The sequence below is a fragment of the Pteropus medius genome, unplaced genomic scaffold (assembly GCF_902729225.1).
Source record: "Pteropus medius unplaced genomic scaffold, Ma_sr-lr_union100, whole genome shotgun sequence".
In the NCBI taxonomy this organism is placed as follows: Eukaryota; Metazoa; Chordata; class Mammalia; order Chiroptera; family Pteropodidae; genus Pteropus; species Pteropus medius.
Window position 1 is genome coordinate 2,833,510 of NW_024350921.1, and position 18,757 is coordinate 2,852,266.

Sequence of the window (18,757 nt, forward strand, 5' to 3'; positions counted from 1 at the left end):
AGTGTCTCATCTCTCTGGGCAGGCTTAGGCTTGCCATCCTCTCAAAGGAATCCGCTTATGAGAAAAGCAATGATATAAGTTCTCCCATCCCACACTCTGTCTCCAGGACCTCCTCAATGTCACCATGGGCAGGAAGGTGGAGAATGCCCTCAAAGGCCAAAGGTCAAAGGCCAGCTCAGCACTTGCCAGCTATAGGATCTTGGGAGAATCACTTAATCACACTCTGTCTCAATTTTTCAGCTACACTATAAACATGATAACAAGCATACATCCCTCCCAGGTTTAAGGTGGGGGTAAAAGTGGATGTGAAAATGTGTTAGGGTGGAGCATTCTGTGAGCACTGGTCTTTATTAGATGCTACATGAAACACACAGATTGGCGGGCATGACCCCTGCCCTCAAGGGGATTGAAAACCTACAGAGGTGTTAATAATAAAGTTTCTAGGTCTTTGGATCTCAATTGTAGTTTTTTTTCACATATAAGAAATGTGTTAACTTGTACAAATAAGCAATTCAAAGGCCAAAGCAGCTCACAGTCCATCTTGAGCGACCGGTGAGTCATGCCAATTCTCTTCATCCCATGCTCTTACTAAGAAGCGTCCATTTGAGCAGCAACTCCGATTATCCATAGACTCGGTGTCTGTCCACACAGAGGGCCAAAGACTCCAGAGTGCCATTCATTCTAACCACATCGGTGAGCTTCACTCCACCAACCCATGGGCTGAATCCCTCAGTAACATTTCTTCAGAGAGAAAATCTAACAAACTCATGATGGTCTTTGTGCCTGGAAACAGTGGAGCACAGTTAGCTCTTGGCTCACGTGGCAAATTCTGACACAACAACCTCTCAAAATCTAACTCACATGGCAAATTCTGGCTCACGTGGCAAATTCTGACACAACAACCTCTCAAAATCTAACTAGACACAAAGTCAGTCCAAGAATCGAGACCTCACAAGCAAGCACCACTACCGATAGCACCAACTTCCTTTGTGAATGCTTTTCATATTTCTTCTCAACAGCCCCTTAGTTATCTGGCTGAAAACCACACACATAACCAGAATGATCTGGGTGTCTCTCATCATCTTTGACTTTCCTTTGAATTTGACTTGATGATATCGGGTGCAGATAATTTGCCCACCTACAGTTGTCAGAAATGCTAGAAGGTAGCAGGAATTCATTCTATGAGAATATTTTTAGGATATAATCTTAGAGCTAAGATTACCTCTGAAAGAGAACTCACTGAACACAGCCCAGGGAGAGAGAACACTGCTGCTGCCTCCGTGAGCATGGAGCCAAGGACGAAGCTGGTCTAGGTTGCCTTTGTAGACCATCATTTTTCCCAACGCTGGTGTGTCTTCCAGCCACGCGAAGCCTAGGACCCTGAGATGGCGAATAACCTTCTCCCATTGGCAGGAGGCATGGGACACGCCTCCAGTGCCAGGTGGAGTGAGCAGCCTTCCCATTACCTCCTAATCCATGGACACAGGCAGGCCTTGTTGTCTGGAATCAAGTACAACCCACCATCAGCTGCCGGAGCTGGTGGCCACTTGAAGTGACCCTTTTTACCAGCAGCTCTTCTTATTCTCGTCATTAAGAATTTAAAGTATGATGTGTTTTTTGCATGAAATACTTTTCAGAAAAGATAAAAATGTTTATGGTCTTCACCTTTTGATGAGTTACATATTTAATACACAGTATAGAAGCTTTCTGGTGTCTGAAAATATCCTCAAGCCTCAAACATTCTTTTATTATTGTCCTATTCATGAAGACCTTGTTGGCTGCTTTTTTTGAGGGGGGATGGCAGGCAAGGGAAGGGGAAACTTTGGTTAAAAACAGCATGAAATGTGGAATTGAAATTTTTCATGTTTTGAACACATTTTTGTGCACTAAGAATTACTAAAGAGGGAAAATAGAAGGGTTTTAAAGAGAAACGGCCTCTCTCAGTAAACATTTAAGAATAAACTAATTAGAGATAAATAAGCACTGGAGTTCAACCCCAGAACAGGACACAAGAGTTAGCTACATGGTTGATTTCCGGTTGCCAGGGAAGTGAAGGAGATAGAGGGGCCCGACCATCCGGGTCGAGATTTATAAGCATCCCAAGGAGTATGACAGCACAGGAAAGAACGAGCTGCAAAACGCTTTCTAACTGGATTCCCTCCTCCACTAACTACTTATAAAATAGTGAAAGGAACACCTTACTGGACTCTTCCTTGACATGTGTGTGGCAAGAAGAGAGATCTGTTTCTCTTTGATGCTTTACCCCGAACTGGGGCCCTAGCTGTCTTCACATAGCCTCAAATGTCACATCTCTGGGGTGAGCCCCTGTCTAGAGCTCATTTTGGCTTGGTGGCAGATTCCCGGGCCCCTATCTGCTAAGGTCAGCCACAGTTGGAGGGCCAGATACTGCTTGAACTTGAATGAGTGTGTGTTCAACAACCTGAACTAAGTTTTCCCCCGCCCCCCCCCCCGAAATTAATAGATGAAGCGTTGTATTCGTTGTATTCCTAAAGCGAGAGGACTACACATTGCTCCTCACTGTTGCAGAGGAAAGAGTTCAGATGCATGGCGGATGCCACTCAAATGTGAGAAAGGGCTCGTGTAATTTACAAATAGCCCATGAATTTGAGCTTCTCTCTCCATCCGGTACCTTTTCCTTGAGCTTCCCCAAAACTCCTATTTCTGTGGCGAAGCACCCAACAAGAGTGGAACATAAAATCACTGAAAATCAAGAAAGATGAAAGAGGCAATCAGCTATGATATAATAACTTATGTTCTCAGAATCCAACGATCAAGTTTCAAAAACCATCTCTAGCCATGAACAGAAACCAGTTATTTAACCTCTCTGAGCTGCAGTGTCCCCCACTTGTAGCACAGAGATTCTCGACCACTGCCTGCTCTCATAGGATCTCATGATAGAGCTTAGATGAGGTAAAGCACGTGCCAGCCTCCAGCCTAGTCCCTCCCCCTGAAATAGAGTGCTCAATGGCTGTTCCTTGCAAAGTACTGAAGGAACATCAGCTAAAATCACACCATTAAGTACAGAAGTCATTGGTTTAGACTACTAAAGAGGCTGCACCAACCTGTAAAAGAGATGGCAATACCTTCATCTCCTCTTCAAGTCCACACTTTTTACATTTCCCCAGGAACACCTGTTTTTGTGGGAGAACCTGGAGCTGGTCCCCTGACAACAGCTCCCGGGGCCCTTGAAGCCAAGGCAGAGAGAAGCGCTTTGAAGTGGAAGACAAGCCTCTTATTCGCAGGTGGCATGCCGCCTACCTGGAAAGCCTCTAGCAAGAGATTAAACCCCTCCGGCCACAGCTGGAGAAAAGGATTTCAGATGATTTAGACCTCCTTTCCTGACGTAAGCACAGTGAGGACAGGGACCGGCCTGCGTGGGTCATCACGGTCTTCCTGAGTCTGTGACAGTGCTCTTCTGAATGGGAGGTGTGTCTCCTCTTTCCACTCTTTCCACTTGGGCCCCTCCTTGCTTATTCTTCAACTCGGTGTCATCGCCATCAACCTCATCATCCACAAGCCCCCTTTCCCTCTCCCTCTCCCTCTCGGTCTCTTTCTCTCTGGCAGCCCGCTCTCGCTTTCGTTCTCCCGTTTCCCTGCCCCCTTGTCTCTCTGTCTCTCTTCTCAGTCCTGACTATTCTACTTTCCAAATGTATCTCAATCCAGACCTTCCTCTCCCTCTCCATGGCTCAAGGCGGGCCTTCAGAACCACTTGTCCAGTCTGCCTCGGTCACCACCTCACTGGTCCTGCAGCCCACAGCTCACTGCCCTCCACCCTTCACTCACCTAATCCATTTACCAAAATGTTTCCAAAGTGTTCTTCATGCAACACAAATCTAAGAGCGTCTTCCCCTTGCTGAAGACCATCAGTCACCCCCACAGTCACCCCCTGGGGGCTGCCTTTTGAAGCTCAGCTCTCAATTTCCCAGGAACACCAGCCCCCCTCCCCTGCTAAGCTGTTTTCATAAAATCTCCCATGGAAGCCTCACAACATCCTGCAAGGAGGCACTGCCCTCCCCATTCGAAGAGTGAGGAAGCCGAGACTTGAAGGAGTCCATCATTCGTAGACAGCTAGGAAGCAGCCAAGCCAAAAGTCTCAGCCAGCTGGGCTGGTCCCAAAGGCACTGCCCTCTCCCACCTCCATCCAGCTGCCAATGTCACTTGGGTATAAGTCCTCCGCAACTTCATGGGCCAATTGCAAGGGGTTTCTCACTCCCTTCGAGGTGTCCTTATAACTAAAGCATGTGTCACTCAATAGCTTAGCTGTAAGTCTCTGTCCTCCCCACAGAATGAGATTCCTTGAAGATCAAGATCATGTCCTGTCCCCCGTGCTGAGTGCAGAGCTGGCACTCAGGGAGCTTTAATTGAATCAAATACTGGTCAGATAAATGAACGAGGAGATGAATGAATATCATGCCCTCAAGTGGCCACAGTCCTCTGTCTCCTCCACGATAAAACTCAATTTATCTGCTCAGCCATGTTAGAAATTTTGGAAATGTATTTACTGGTTATTGGATATTGTTAGAACAAGGTTACATCTCCATTATTTAAGGATGGAATCACCATTACAAAAAAGTGTTCCCATGTTTCTGTCATTCCCGTCGCCATTGTTGTTTACTATGAAATGTCACTGTGCTTGAATTTTAAGCAGATGGATTTAGGCTCCATTCATAATTTCCCTGATTTAGGAACAATTATTATCACAGACGGGGACAGTAGCACCTGCCAACTGCCAGAGCCCAACAGCAGCTTCGTTCTTGGCACACGTGGGTGCGATTTCACTTTACCGGTGATCTCTCCACAAGCTGCCTGTGCTGTTGGTCCCGGTGACAACGGGGGCGAAGGACGAAGCCAGGGCTCACCCTTCTGGGGGAGGGGACATTGAGATTCCTGGGCATTGTACCAACTCAGCCATATGTCACCACAGAAAGTAACTGCTTTTTCCATATATGATCATAACTAATGTTGCAAAGCCTGTTTTGCCTGGATCCTTTTACAGGACCTGTGCAGAATATGCTCTGAGCTTTCACTCCAGATTTCTTTCTTGGGATGAATGGCTCCACACACACACACACACACACACGGGAACAAGCTCTCATCCTGTTCATCAGGAGTGATAATTATTCCATAGGCTAATTCCGCGAGTGTTAGTTACATGGGGTGAAGTTCTGGCTCACGAACAGGTGCTGATGGAAACAGGGATCTAATGGCCAAATACATCCTAATGTTCTCCCTTCAATTCTTTTATTTTTTCTGTCTTTACCTTTTAGAAAATGTTAATGTATTCCTGATGAATTCAGTGTGAAAAAAAAATATGTTTATCAGCTTGGGTTTAAAATTTTTATTCGTAATAAGAATATAGTAGCACTGCCAACACTTTCCAAAGTCAATCCGGACTCCTTGCCAGCTCTCAGGGCCTCATAACAAGATGACCACACAGAAGAGTTACGAGGAAGGAACTCGGATGCCAAAACGATAAGCAAGCATATTTTAATCAGGTATTGGTGCTTTGTTCTTGCCAGGCACGGGGTTGAGGAAAGCATGCTCTGGTGACAGATAACCCTGCAAGTTGTCATTTGGTAACTACATAAGCTATGCCTTTAGCCAGGGCCAAATGGATGATAAGTTTGTCACTGTTAACAGGTGCTAGTTATTTGGATCAAACCACACTTCACTTCCTCTTGCAAAATCAAGCTACCAATTTCCTGACTGCATTTCCCCATCTAGGAAATGAGAGTGAGGGAAGGTAAGCTCTGTGGCCCTTCCCCACACAGCCTCTGATCCTGAGTGCTTGGATTTCTGCCAGGCCCTCTTCTCCCTCTGTTTCCACAGAAGGCCCACCTTCGCCCCCCATGCGCAGATGCCCCTGCCCCCCAGCTCAGCTGGGACTGTATTTCACACAGGGGGGGCCCACCTTAGCAGCTGAACTCCTCCCCCTGTAACCGTCTGCACGCAAGAAGCCTGCAGCTTTGCGGCAGCATCCAGCGCCACAGCTGGGTTCTTTAGTTTGTCGTGAAAAGAATTCCAGCATGACACAGCTCCTCTCAGCACAAAGAAGTGCTGAAGCACTAGAGGGAAAAGAAGAAAGAAAAAAGAAAAGAAGCCTCTGTAAGTGAGGCAGTGCAGGGAGAGAGGTAAGATTGGGCCAGCCTCCTCCCTGAGGTCTGGTTCCGTCCACTGAAAACAGGGCCTGGTCCCAGGGGCGCCTTGAACGCCTCCCTGGCGCCTCGAACGCCTCCCCAGGAGCAAACAGTGCCGCTCGCCCTGTGGTCAGAGCGGGTCCCCCCGTTGTTTGTTTTCTAAACTTGCCTCCACCTCCCCGAGGTCTCTGAGAGCCCAGGGCTTGCAAATCAACACAACATTTAATTATTAGTTAACTGCACATTAAAGTTCCCATTGTTCAAAGAAGGGAACTAGGGACAGTGCACTTTCTGAAGTATTCATTAATGAAAAAATGAATTCTAAAGCCTCTGGAGTCCAGGGTGGTCGGCACCAAGCTAGGTGGTTGCCTGCCTCGACCCTGAGGCTTGGGCCGGGTCCACCACCTAAGCCGCCCTCCGGGCCGGCGTCATCGGCACCCTAAGATCCAGTCTCAGTTTTACCACATCCCAGAGCACTCTGAAGTATCCTCCAGAGTTTTCAGGAAATACTCAAAAATGTTTCCAATTATACCGAATTGTGAATGCTTTCTTATTAAAATAAAAGGTATATACACAGCACTGTGAAGAGAGGCATGAATAATATAATTAAATACTGTTTATGCTCCATGGGATGGGTGTGAGCTACTGTCACTCTCTGAGAATGACATTGGGATAAGGAGGGACAGTCAGCTTGGCTTTAGAGGGCAACAGTTGGGGATGGAAACAAAATGAGACAGATCAGAAGACTCCCAGTGTGGCTCACCTCAGACAGGCTGGACCCTCCATGCTACATTTACCTGCTGATTCAGGCTGAGGCTACACACACACACACATACACACACACTCACACACTCACACACTCACACACAGTCACACATCTTGACTGGAGGTCTAAGCTCACAGTGAGTAGGGGCAGCATTGTTCCAAAGTCAGTGGATACTCATTCTGTTTCTACCACAAACCCACTATTAACAAACCCGCTCTGCTTCTCCACTCACCCTCCTCCTCATCTAAAGAACAATGGAACCTACCTACACTATTGCCAAGACCAGCTGCTGCCCTTTCTATTACAGTTATCGTTGGCACTCTAAAAAGGAATTGTCTTCAACGTCTAGTTTTGTTACTTACCCGTGAATATGGCTCTTCCCAATATGATGAGCTCTTTGGGGAAAAGGAGATGATCTTATTTAATTTTACACTATGTATTATGCACACAGGTTTAGTCATGCTCATATGTCATTTCTGTGATGTGCCAGGCACTGTGCTAGTCTTTCAGTACAGACACTGGCCCTGCCCTTCGGGAAGAGGCAATCAAATAATAACAGAGGTAAATGAACTAATTTTGAACTATAATTAGTGTTGGGCAGGGGAAATAAAAAAGTCTAAGATAAGAAATGGTGGAAAAGAAGAGACCAACTTCAAATTAGACCATTAAGGACAACTTCTGTGGAGGGGACATGCAGTCAAGGTGAGTCGTCGATGGGAGAGAATGAGCCAGCCATGCAAAAGCAGGGAGAATGGCCTTCCTGGCAGAGGTTTCTTGCACGCAGCAGACACACCATCAAGGCTTCCTGATTTGTTGATAAAGAATTTATAAAGTATATCAAATAAATTCAAATTAGTAAGAAAATCGAGTCAAAATGTACTTGTGTATAAACAAAGCCAGTAAGTGAATTCTTCACTTTCCAGGGGAAGGCAGAGCCTGGCTGAGACGATGGGTTCCTTGTCCCTTGTGGGCTCCCCTCAGACAGTGAGACACGCTCCAGGCTCAGTGCCCCCTTCTCCTCAGCTTTTTCCGTTACATCTCACTTCAGAGCTGTGTTCAGCGCCTAGCACAGGAATTAAAACACTAGAGAATTCTATGTTTGCCTCTACAACTCCTTAAGTTTATTGTTTCTCTGGTCTTTCGATGTTCTCACTGGTGTGGCATTGTGGTCAAGACAATACCTCAATTTCTTACATTTTCTCCTTTACAGTCTCTCGTGATTTCACCCCATATCAGAAGGGTGCAGAGCGAAGCAGATGCAATCCCCAGACCCCGTAGCTCATGCACCTGGCTTTGAGTCATTTAAACATGCATTCCATCTCGAGATGGAAGAGGGTACTGAACAATTGCAGACTGCTAAGCCACATGGCTCTCATGGTGCTGGTCACCAAGCCATTGTCCCTGCTCTTCTCTGCTTTACAGCCGTGGGACTGGGTCTCAGACAACCATAGTCTCCTGCTCCCTTTAGGCTTTGTCCAAAGAGAACTTTGAGACTAAGAGGTAGGAAATATCTAGTTTCCAAATATCTAGTGAGGTAGATTTTTCCTGGCTGGACCCTAAAGCTAAAATCACTCAGGAGATAAGGGCTTCTCTTGTTACCTGAACAATAATGACTGCCCATGTGCCCAAAAAACTATCACGTGTGCCTAGAGGGGGAGGAAGAGAGGCTAAAACATCTGTATCTGTGTTACCTGACGTGTGCGACCAACATCTGGCTGCAAGATGTGCCTACCCACCCCTTGAAATCATCTGATGCTATTGCTCTCCTTCTTCCTTTCTGTCCACCCTTCTGTCCTTCACCATTTGTGGGCGGGCGGGGGGGTGGGGCAGCCCTGCTTTACATTGTTAGGGCCAAAGATATGATAATAAACCCATTTCTTACTCTCCAAGTCCCAGTCGAGTGGGGATGGTACCATCACAGAAAGAGTGATTGCCACAGCAATCATGACTGAGAGGGGAACAGGTCTGACAGGAACGCAGCCAGTGGCCCAGCCCAGGGGAAGCTGATGGAAGGCTTCTCGGAGGAGCAAAAGCCAGGGTCAACTTTTGAGCTGGTCAAGAGGTTAAGACTGACACTTAGTAAACAACAGGAAAGTTCAGGGGGTGCAACATCAAGAAGCACACTACGGAATATCGTCCTTTTTGCTGGTTTCCACATAGATCCAGGGATGGGCAAAATGGATTCTGATGACTGCACCAAAATTATAGAAGGCCATCGCCTCCACCCAGAGAGCCTAATCCAGTACATTTGGGTTATGGCTCCAGAAGCCATTTGTTTGTTTTATTTCCTAATGGGGTACATATGTAGTAGGTGTCTAATTATTTCATTCTCATAACATTTCTTTAAGAGTCAGGGCACTACTCCGCCCCATTCAAATCATTAGCAGAGATTAGCCAGTCTGATGAGTATGGAGCCTCCAGGTCATTCAGATCCAGAAATAGTACAGTTGAATCCCAACTGGTTGGCCAAATGCTTTCTGCTGCAAAATTGTGATGGCTGATGCTTTTTTAGTCTGGGCCGAGATTTAATTTGTGTTGCAATGGAACACTTTCAATCGTCAACGACAAAAGGTGATATTTCCAATATTCCTTGAGAAGGCTTCAAAGCTTTCAGTTCTTTTCTAAAAAGCTTTTCAGCTTTATTTTGATGTGGCAGAAAAGTTTTGCATGCGTCCTCGCATCCACTGTTGTGACAGCTGCATTTAATGAGTGCAAAATGATCAGAAAAACATCCTTTGGTGTGGGTTGCTGGTTGGTGACAGGGGAGAGGTGATGCTGAAATTGGAGCAGTGAAGTCATGCACACATCTGTTGAGGCGGAATTCCTGCCCGTCTGGTCTATATCAGGCAGCTCGATGCATGGCCTCAAAGCCAAATAAGACCTGCAGACCCACATCCCATGCACCCCTTCTTCAAACAGCAAGGTGAAGATTCAACTGGATTTCCCAGGCTGTTGTTGCTGGAGGTTCATCCATGGATCTTTCTAAGTCGTTCATGTATCTGTCTTACTGGGAGGACATCTTTCTGGCTTATCTAACATACTTACAATTAACAAACTCATGAGGGAAAAAGACAAACTTTAAATAATTTATGTGTAAAGGCCTAAATCAGACAATTAAGATCTTCTTTTAAATATAGATAGTTATGGTAGATTAAATTATTTTTTAGTAAAATTATTGTTTGCTCCCTTTCTCCCCCAACACAAAGACACACTCACCCTCCTAGGAAGAGTTGACCTTGACTTTGGGACTTCTTTTGGTCAATGAGAGGTGGGCAGACACTCCTATATGCCACTGTGGAGCCTAGTAAGGAACTGCATGTTTACACCACTCTTCTGAGTGCTTCCACTTCTGCCTTGAAAAGTCATGAGCCAGATAGCTCTATGCCGTCAGATAATCCTTGCAGAATGAGAGACAGGTGCAATGACCCAAATTTAACCTGCAGCTTAAAACCTAGTTGTCCCAACTGACCCACCTGTAGAGCATACCTGGAGGAGAGTCTCCTAGTTAAACCCAGCTTAGACCACCAGCCCAGCACAGCTGACCTGCAGCCCAGGAAGCATGAGCATAAATAGCAGTGAATTTAAGTCATTGAGATTTGAAGCTGTTTGTTATTAGCATCATTGTGTTGTTTTAAAAGCTTTTGAGAGAGATCACCAACAATTCACACCTGATTATGTGACAGAAAAAATATTCTAGCTGTGGTAGATGCCTAGAGCTCTGCTGACCTGGTGTAAGAGAAGGCAGATGGAGCAAACACTCACGTTGGCTAGCCCCATCTACGCAAGGCAAAATGGATAACAACCACACGCTTAACAGCATTTGTCACCTGTTGATTGTGCTTTGGTGCCATGGAGTTGCACTTAATATTAATGGAAGTGCAATTTCAGTAAGTCTTCTAAAGTAGCTCCTGGGTTCCAACATGCTTTATTGGTTGCTATCTTCTCATACCTTACACGGGAGAACTAAAGTACCTACATGTGTCTTGTCTCTTTCTCTGGAGTGTCTTTTTCATTTTCATATAGCTTCATTTCCAATCTTCTCTTTCCTCATCATAGAAAAGACAGCAAAAATAAACCGTCACACTGAACCATTATGACAATTTACTCCTGAGGGGAGAATCCTGTGGGTGTCTGAAAGCTTACTCTAAGTAATACTTGCTTAATTTATGCTTCTATTGATGAATAATTAGGGCAGCAATTAATTTTAAAATGCAAATGCGCAATGGGTCTCACTGTTTTGTTTTGTTTTGTTTTGTTTTGTTTTAAATATCCTTTGTCCTCAGTTCTACTTGTATTCTTCTTAATGGATTTAGTTCAGCAAAAAAGTAAAATTATTTTTTAATGCATTATTTACTTGATTGAATTGGACTTTTTACCAAATATTGACTAAAAATGTTTGTTCAAGATGGTATGCCATAGAATTTAATGGAAATAAAAACCTGTAGTACAGAACCGTCATTTTTTACTTGTCTTGTGGGTGATCTATCTGAATGATGAATCAAGTAACAGGCAGATGTTTCTAGCAAAGTGACTATATAAACTTCGGGTTGTTTTCTAGTTGGAGGGAAAATTCCTTATTGTCTCTGAAAATGTCACAAAGATATTCTTTGAGAAGAGAAAATTTTCCAACTGTAAACTAAAATGAGCTTTTATTTCTTTTACATCTTCCAGTGCTGGGAAAGTTGAGGATATAGTTAAGTCAACCAAATGTTCCTCTCATTTGCTCATTCTTTCAACATCTATTGACACTGGATATGCAAGTGCCCCACCCTATGCTAGTTTGACGAGTACCTGCTCTCAGAGTCACAGGCTGCCGGGAAAGTCAGACAAGAAAAACCTCTACATACTTTCATCATTGTACTACATGTCATCATTTTATATGCATGTTTATTATCTTTCTTCTCAACTAGAATATAAGCCCCAAGAGAGAAGGAACTGTATCTGTAATTCCCACCACCCGAGCAGTAACTGCAGCAGAAGAGGTACTCAGTAAGCTCTGTGGCTGGTGAAAGGAGAAAAGTGATGTTTTAAAGATGTGAATAGGATGGAATTGGAGCCCAAAGAAGAGCTGCCTTCCTCAGCATAGGATGCGGTGGAAGGTGGATTGATCAGAAAGATACCAAGGAGGAGGTGAGGATGGAGCAGGGGTTCCCATGAGGAGATGGGCAGGATGTCGCCCAAAGAGCCATGGTAGGAGCAAAGAGCAGATGAACATTCATGGAGGAGGAAGCCATCTGGACAGGTTTGGCAATACGAGGAGGTTTCAGTGGACCGCGGGATCCCTTGGGGAAGGCAGGAGCTGGGACTGGATAGGAAGGGAGGCCCATCGCAAGAGTCACCTTAAACCCAAATGAGGAAACTTCATCTTTCTGTTATCGGTGTTGACTACTGACTGACTGAAACCTTTAGATGCCAAATGACTAACCAATGTGAGCACTGAAGACAGTTGTCTGTCCACTTTTGGCAGAAAGCTGACGTCCTCTTTTCTAACAAATCTGTAATGCTTTTCCACTGACATGTGACACGGGATATAGCAGAGACTTCAACAACTAACGCAAAATGAGTACTTGATCATTCACCGTACAAGTCAGATGTGTCTACATTTTTCTTCCACTCTCTAAATATTTAAAGGGAAATCGGCATTTGGGTCTGAATTATCTGAATAATCCCACAATTCTCCACTGGCTTTTAGTAAACATTCAAGATAAATTAAAAATAATAATAATAACTACCTTTAAAATTAAACATTATACATATTAAATGTCTATTTTAAAATGACAGCAAAGTTATTTGCCTTGGTTTTCACCCACGTAAGAAAATATTTCATAAAGCAAAAACTCAGGAAAGATGGTCACATGACCTGGTTTTCTAGATTGCTTCCTTTTGTTTAATGGACTTCCCTGTTTTATTAGAAAAGCTATCTGCATGTTTGCAGATACAGGCACTTGCCTTCCGCCTGCTGGGGGTTGAGGTCCTCAGTAAGTGGTAGCAGGCCACTTCAGAGATCATTGTGAATTCCTCTCATGTACACAGGCTTCAGCCCAGGGTTGACGAGGAATTTTTAACTTCAAAAAAAAAAAAAGAGGAGGAATCACGATAAATATTTCATTGCTCCAGTCAACCAATTTGTGAAGCTCCTTGTCTCATTCAGCTCTGAGATTATGCAGGAATCCTCCCCAGATGTTCTCCTTCCAGCCAACTTACCACTGTGTGTGTGTTGGGGGTGGGGTTGGGGGTGGGGCACGTGCAGCATCTACATTCTAGAAGCCAGCTGTTAGAGAAGACAGGGAGGGTTGCACCCACTGTGGGAGAGGACTGGATGTCACCGGCCACCCCTACCAGGCCACTGAACCTGTTCCCAAACTGGGCTAATTGACTGATGATCAACCAAGCTCTATTCTGCTCAGCTTTATACTATGCTCCTCACCGTGATAATCGGGAAGCATGTGGATCAAGAGCATGTGAAGCAGTGGGGAGCCGATCACTCTGACTTCCCTAAGTCAGCAGAAATCCTGAAAGAAAGATGCTGATTGAACAAATATTGGGCACGAGGATGACAAGGGCTTCGGGGTCCTTTGCACAGGCCCAGAGGCTCTCATTTCTCTTTCTAAGCTACAGAGCGTCAGGGTTCTCGGTAGCCTTGGGGCCCCATGTACCTGTGTTATTTGTTACCAGTATTGCTTTTTAAATTCATATTACCTATTGTGATTCTTCAGATACTGACACTTGTTCAAATCTCTTTGGATCATGCCTACATACTTAAGTTTGTCCTTCTACCAATATTAAATCTTATCTGTTCCTTGGATGCGATGACAATAGCTGTTCCACAGATACACTGTTGCCAGGAAAGAGTTTGGACCTAATGAGAAATAAGGAAGAGCCTAACACCCTCCTGAGAAGAGTATCCTGCCACAAATCGCCCTCGGCAGAAAGACTAGCCAAGCTAAAATCTTGAAAGAGCTGTTCCAGAAGAATTCTTGTTTGGGGTTTTAAAAACCACAAAGCCAAGATTTTGAAGGTAAATTTGATACTCCTACAGCTTGGCTGCACAAAATATGGAGTACGGTAAGCTCGTGACAAAGAATGCCACGCTTCTAGCCCCTCGGTGGTCTCAGAGGCTGTAACCAGAGTCTGAAGGGCAGAAAAGCTGAGTTGACACAGGAGATTAGAATGGGCTAAACATAACTCCTCAGAGGGTCTAGACGGTTCCTATTTGCTTGGCAATTTCAGAAAACACAGGAATTTTAGGCTGTCCTGCATATTTCACTTTTCTAGTCCTGTTTTCAAGGGATGAGATGTTTCTAATGCTGCAGGTAATGATGAATTATTTATTACATACTGACCAAGGCCTCACAGTACCACTTGTGTCTACTAATGATCAAGTTTTACCCAAAATAGAATTAAACCATGAATGAAATATAAATCATTTTGTAAGACACTGGATTTCTGTGTGTGTTTCTCACAAGAAATTCCATGTAGGCCCCATAATTTTGGATTATTAAAACCAGAATTTTATAATACTGGTATAAAGACCAAACTATTTTACCCATAAAATAATAGTTTTAGACAGACACTTATTTATTACTTTGACATTCATGAGGGGGAAAAGGCTTTTGATCCTAAAAAAAAAACACATTACTTCTCAACATAAAAAGGTAAAATAAGATCCAATTGCCAATTATCTAATTAGGAAATGTCCCAACTGAAGTTCTGAATTTTTTTTCAGTGAGCTTTCTTGGCCCTCAAGAGGAGCTTTATGTAAATGTTCTCATTTGGACATGTCATTTTCATTAACATCACTGTGATATATAACTAATAACAGTTAAGTGTAATTATGGTCATATTTAGAAAATAATTGTGGTAAGACAGCATTTCATGATCAATCTTGTGCTACTCCCCTTGTATTTCACACTCAACTCTGCCTACTCGTGGCTTCTCCAGAAAACAGAACTTGGATACCACAAATGTCAGAAAGGACAAGACGTTTCTCATGCTTTATGTTCTTACCATTTTATTGCATATTGTTGTTGTCTTTGTTGTTTTCATTTATGATCTAATTCTTCAGTATTTCTCTCTGAATGGAATTAATTACATCTATAAATAAAGCATGATAGAGTGGCCTTAAGTTTTGTTTTTGTTTTTTTATAGTAATTTTTTTTCAATTACAGCTGGCATGTCATATTAGTTTCAGGTGTACAACATAGTGATTAGATATTTATATAACTTACAAAGTGATCACCCCTATAAATCTAGTACCCATCTGACACCATACATAATTATTACAATATTATTGACTATATTCCCTACGCTATGTTTTACCTCCCCAAGACTATTTGAAACTACCAATACGTACTTCTTAATCCATTCCCCTTTTTCACTCAGCCTGCTAACCCCCTCCAATATGACAACCATCAAAATGTTCTCTGTATCTATGAGTTTGTTTCTGTTTTGTTTTTTCACTTATTTTGTTCTTTAGAATCCACATATAAGTGAAATCATCAGGCATTTATCTTTCTCTTTCTGACTTACTCCACTCAGCACAATACCCTCTAGGTCCATTTATTCTGTTGCAGATGGCAAGATTTTATTCTTTTTTTATGGCTGAGTAATATTCTATTACACATATTTACCACCTCTTCTTTATCCATTCATCCATTGATAGACATCCAGTTTGCCTCCATAACTTCGCTATTGTAAATGATGCTGTAATGAACATATGAATGCACATGTCCCTTTGAAGTAGTGTTTTGAGTTTCATCGGATAAATATCCAGAAGTGAGATTACTGGGTCTTTTTTGTGTTAGAGAAAATAATATGACATTTTTTAAAAAATAAAATAAAAATATAACTACCGTGTGATCCAGCAATCCCACCTCTAGGTATATATTCAAAAGAATCTACAGCAGGGTCTTAAATAAATATATATGTTCATAGCAGCATTATTCACAATAGCCAAGGGGTAGAAGAAACCCAAATGTCCATCAAAAGAAGACTAGATAAATAAAATAAGGTATGTACACACAATGAAACCTTATTCAACCTTAAAATGGAAGAAAATCTTGTCATATACTACAATGCAGATGAACCTTGAGTACATTATACTAAGTGAAAGATTCCAGTCACAAAAAGATAAATACTGTTTGATTCCACTTATATGAGGTATCCAAAGTAATCAAATTCATAGAAACAGGAAGGAGAATGGTGGTTACCAGGGGCTGGAGAAGGGAGAAAAGTCAAGTCGTTTAATGGATATACAGTTTCACATTTCAAATTCTGGAGATCCGTTTCACAACAATGAATATGTTGAACCCTATCGAACTGTACGAATAAAAATGGTTAAGTTGATAAATTTTGTTTTTCACCACAATAAAAAAATGGTTTAATTTTTATTTTTTTTAAGTGGGTGTGTTGCAATGGAAGGTGAGTCCAGAGCAAGTGAAAGTTGACTTGTGGGGTGAGGCTGGGGTTGGGAGATAAGGGAGAACTAAGAGATTTTGAAGCAGAGGAAAAGAAACCAGCAGGAAAACATGTGTCCAGAGATATAAGGGAAAAAAGCAGAATGATGAAATCAAGTCCCAGGAGGAAGCAAGGCCTCCCACTGGAGACTAGCAAGGCTCCAAGAGCACTGGGTAGAAGAACCACTACAAATGACATGAGGGCGTTTCTTTTCCAATAGTTCCAGTTTCCCACTTGAATAAATCAATGGCATTATACACAAAAGCTAAGTGTTGGCTTCCTTGCATCATGAGTCTCCCAGTGTGAAAGAAAAACCACATGAGAGTGAATTAAAGTGATTTTTCAGACCCCAAACCGAAGCCAGCAGTGGAAGAGGTCTCCTAATTGGTACCAATACAAGATAAAATTCGTATCATTCATTCAACCAGTCTTTCCTCTTAGAGGCACCGCCGGGATGCTCTGTTGTGTCACACAGATACAGCCCCTGTTGTGTGTCTCTGCACCCTTGCTTTTCTGTTTCTCTTCAGAGTTGGTGAATGCCTTGAGATCTTGAACCAATCCTATAAGACCACTGCCCATGGCAATAACAGGCCAGTGTTTGTACAGTTATAGCCAAAGAAGTCCAACTCCATGGTAGCTGAGAAAGCAAAGTACTTCCAAGGCAGAGAAGACAGGCTGGAACAGCCTACATGGTCTAAGACTTGGCTGGCCCAGTATGAGTCCTAACCGAGAACCAGAGCACATGAGAAAGGACACAAGTGTAGCTCAAAGGCAGCAGTGAAAGAAGGGCATGAAAGAAACGTCAGCAGAAAAAGTCATTCGTATCATTTGCTGTAGCACCTTATGTCCTGTGGTTCACGGAAGCCCAGAGGGCAGCTTGGATCCGGCAGATCACTGTGGAGAGAAACCTCTCTCTTGAGCAGGAGCAGAATTTATAGTGCCCTAGATGCCTCTAAAGTCAGACCTGAAATGTCTTTTTCATCTCTGGTCTCCCAGTCACCAAAGGATATCCATGGGATGTGGGAAGAAAATAGTAGAACTTCTACATATTTTTAAAAATCTTATCATTTTACATTTTTATCTTTATGTATATTTTATAATATATATAATCTATTAGTACAATATTAAGTATATTGGGAGTTTATGCTCAAAATATTTTAGTGATAAGGGTGAACAATCAAATAAAGTTTGGCAATTACAGCTTTAAAGCAACCTGTCCTTTAATAAACCTGTCCTTTAGTATCTGTAAAGAGGACATTAAGCACCATGCACCTGGGGATATCTATTGACTTTTGTACCAGACCAACAGACGGAGGGTGTGGGGAGACAAAGAGGAGAGTGGGGTGGGCAGGAGGGGCAGTTACCAGGTGGAACTAATTCCAAAGGGGCAGGAGAGATGACAAGGCTCCAGAAAAGCAGGAAAAAGAAGAGAATTTCCAAAGGATTGAGTAACATTCGTGGAGTCTGCTGTCAAGAGGCAAATTTTATCAGACTTATCCATGGTTTTCCTTGGCTTTCACACACCACGTTGTTGCATTCAGAAGGTAAAGGAGTCCTACAGGTAGAAAAGCTTTTATACTCAGGGATACAGAGGTTATGTCCTTAGTGGGTTTACTAATTTCCCTGAATATGTCGTAAAAGGGAACAGCAACTTCTCCTGGTGGCTGAGATGTGGTAGCATCCTCAGCTGGATGTTAGGCTTTCCAGGGACCTCACACGCACGGGCACACATGCATGAATGTATGCACACAACATGCAGGCATATGAACACACCCGTATGCTTATACACATGCGTACAAATATGTGCACACACATATACACACAAACTCAAGTTCACGGTTCTAAAACATGAATTTGTATGTTTCAAGTCTTAATTTCTATAATGTTGAATGTAACATATCTAACTAGTAAAAATAAATAAGTAAAATATTTTAAGTATGTAATAGCCATCATTTTCACGAGGTTGGCAACTAGGTGCATTATTTTGCACCTTAATGGATTTGGAAAGACCAACATAATTACAAGCTTGATAAAGAATGAGGAGAGTACTTTGAATCTATATCAATGTCCTCATTTACAATGGCTTCTTAAAAATCCATCATATAGCTCTGTCACAAATTATTTTATCAAATCCTGCTGGGCAGAAAAAATGAAGAAGTGAAGGTCAAAGGGTACAAGGTGCCAGTGAAGTAAGATATATAAATTCTAGAGATCCACCACATAGCATAATGCCCATAGCGAACAATTCTGTATTATATACTTAAAATGTGTTGTAAGGGTAGGTCTTATGTTAAGTGTTCTTACCACAAAAGGAAGAAAGAAAGAAAAAGAAAGAAAGAAAGAAAGAAAGAAAGAAAGAAAGAAAGAAAGAAAGAAA

At 42.9% G+C, this 18,757-nt stretch overlaps 1 long non-coding RNA gene across 1 annotated transcript in view; it reads right to left on the reverse strand.

Moving 5' to 3' along the window:
- Positions 1 to 12,874: 12,874 nt before the first annotated feature.
- The window catches only part of LOC120584459 (uncharacterized), a 70,677-nt gene continuing 64,794 nt past the window's right edge, over positions 12,875 to 18,757 (reverse strand). Inside the window, exons 2-4 of the long non-coding RNA XR_005648039.1 lie at positions 14,932 to 15,018; positions 13,352 to 13,436; positions 12,875 to 12,989 (exon numbers count right to left, since the gene is read on the reverse strand). This is a non-coding gene — a long non-coding RNA (uncharacterized LOC120584459). The remainder of the gene's footprint in view (positions 12,990 to 13,351; positions 13,437 to 14,931; positions 15,019 to 18,757) is intronic.